At 42.2% G+C, this 2,500-nt stretch overlaps 1 protein-coding gene across 2 annotated transcripts in view; it reads left to right on the forward strand.

Annotated features, from left to right (window-relative positions):
- LOC138046235 (3-galactosyl-N-acetylglucosaminide 4-alpha-L-fucosyltransferase FUT3-like) overlaps positions 1 to 2,500 on the forward strand; it is a 34,924-nt gene that overhangs the window by 5,600 nt on the left and 26,824 nt on the right. The window lies entirely within an intron of this gene.

Consider the following 2,500-nt stretch of genomic DNA (forward strand, 5'->3'; position numbering starts at 1 on the left):
ACGTAACAATGCAAAGGTCATCATATAAAGAGCTGCTCATATATCGAGCTTGGGCTACTTGCGGTAAAACGACTACGTGAAGACGTCTTCCATGTGGCCCTATATACAAATTGATCATACAGAAGGCTATATCAATTACACATACTTTTTCTTAACTGCTTCACGTCTGGTATTCTATTTGTAAATTTCCGATACATGAGTGAAAAATTTAATATTTACCAAACGAAGGAATGAAGTGTGTTGAAATATCTATTATCCCAGGCAAGTGTGTCATAGGTTTGGAAAGGAGAAACTATAAGCGAATCAAAGGGAATTGGTCCAAGGAGCTATCCTTGAGGTACACGGCATGAAGTTCTTACAAAGTTAGAACTTAGGTACATTGATGATAGTGACTATCTAACGGCGACTTTCACGATAGCCCCCAGTGTAAAGCAAGTCATATGCATGGCGATACCACGTATATCATAAAACTCAAGTCTTGTGCTGCCGCAGCCGGTGAGTGAGCCTGAAGCGAACGACCGAGGTAGCTCTCTAATCGGGAGAAATAATTTTTCTTTGAAACACAGGGAATTTGGGTTGCGATAAGATCAAAGGTGCAATGAATTGTGGCTATGCGCAAATGGAGAAATTAGGATGTGCGGTCTGATTCTCGTACCCAGAAGCTTTGCAAAAATCCTGAGAAGTGGTAAAGGACATCCGGGAAGCGGTGGAGATACTCCTGAAGTACATTACAGAATTCAAAACGTTCAAATTCCCTACGCTCCAACGAACGTAAAATATTTTCTCCCTTAATGCTCCAAAATTCACAACAAACAACTTCATATTGGGTTGGTTGCTGAGGCAACCGGGAGGCAATCCAACCATTCGATGAGATTCACAAAGTACAGAAGGTGCATAATAAAAGAAAATCAGTTCTTAACAAGAAAAAAGCTGATTGACAACAAAGGGAAATAGATTTAAGCTTCTTCGAAGTTCCTGGTCTGTGGCTCTACTCACTCCACTTCTTTTCAGCTGCATTCTTCGCCTTGCGTAAACGTTCTACGTTTTCAGAATCCGAAGCCAAAACATGTTTCTCGTACTGTTGAACTACCACTAAACCCTCTTGTTTCGGTGGGGTAACACATATATTAACTTTCGCCATTTCCTAAATCGTTCTCTACTTTCTGAAACGAGCTTATGAATCGAGCTCGTCTGGATTACCGATGTTGAGGCTGATAGCTGAGAGAAACCCAATGGTCTAGATGGGCGATAAGCTCAAATTTAATTTTGCTCCCTATAAACTTAAACTCGGAGACTGCTTTCGCTATTTAGATCTCGGCATCAAACTGATTTCCCTTCGGTTAAAGCAGCGCAATTTAAATAATCTTTAATTTAAAGAGGCCAAAAACCTTCTGGAGAAGCTCTGAACTGCTGCTTTCCTCCAGAACTATGGACTCGCCTGACGAAGGACAAGAAGAACCTGGCTGAAAACCTAGTATCTTCAGACATATAAACAAGAACTATGGAGACTAGCTGAGAACGTCAGTGTTGAATTGCGAGAGTGAGAGATTAACAAAACTCGCTATCTGCTTAAATATCCTGATAACTCAATGTGAATGTCCCGGAGGACTACCAAAACACCTAGAAAATACCTGATAACAAACCGCACTGAAAACCCTTCAAATTAGAAGACTTCAAACGCATACCAATAGAAATTACATTTACTCTGTGCCTAACGCCACTCTGTGCCCACTGTTTCTCGGTGCCTACTGTTCCTCGGTTCCTCTGTACCATCTGTGCCTACAGTTCTTCTGTGTCCATTTTTTCTCTGTGCCCAGTGTTCCAGTGTGCCTACTGTTTCTGTCCCTCTGTTCCTACTGATCTTCTGTTCCTCTGTCCCCACTGTTCATCTTTGCCCTCTGTGCCTACAGTTCCTCTGTGACTACAGTTCCTGTGTGCCCACTGTTCCTCTGTGCCTACTGTTCCTCTGTGCCTACTGTTCCTCTGTGCCTACTGTTCCTCTGTGCCTACTGTTCCTCTGTGCCCAGAATTCCTGTGCGCCTACTTTTCCTCTGTCCCCACTGTTCCTCTATGTCCTCAGTGCCCACTGTTTCTCATTTTTTGTTACTATTCCTGAGCCCTCTGTTGCTTACTGCTTTCATGCATGTAATGATTAACGATTTCAGTTCCCGGTATAGATCCTTAGATCAGTTCAACCGAAGAACTACAAGAAATGGGGATATTTAAACTAAACGACTCCACTGAAATAGCGCGGAAAGAAATGTAAATATGATATAAATCCCAAGCGAACGCCACAAATAGGTTTGAATCGCACGGGAGAATAATTTTTCAACCATACGAATTCTACCGTACTCATTCTGTGAAGAGCCGGAAACATCTAAGCCAAAACAGGAAATTTATACGCTCCAGTTTCTCTGTGATAAGAATTTAAGTCAGCGATTTTAAATGCCCAACACGCAAAGCCCATCTTCTTGAAGTGCACTTCCAGAATCTGGAAGTC

This window comes from Montipora capricornis, chromosome 4 (assembly GCF_036669925.1).
Source record: "Montipora capricornis isolate CH-2021 chromosome 4, ASM3666992v2, whole genome shotgun sequence".
Taxonomy (NCBI): domain Eukaryota; kingdom Metazoa; phylum Cnidaria; class Anthozoa; order Scleractinia; family Acroporidae; genus Montipora; species Montipora capricornis.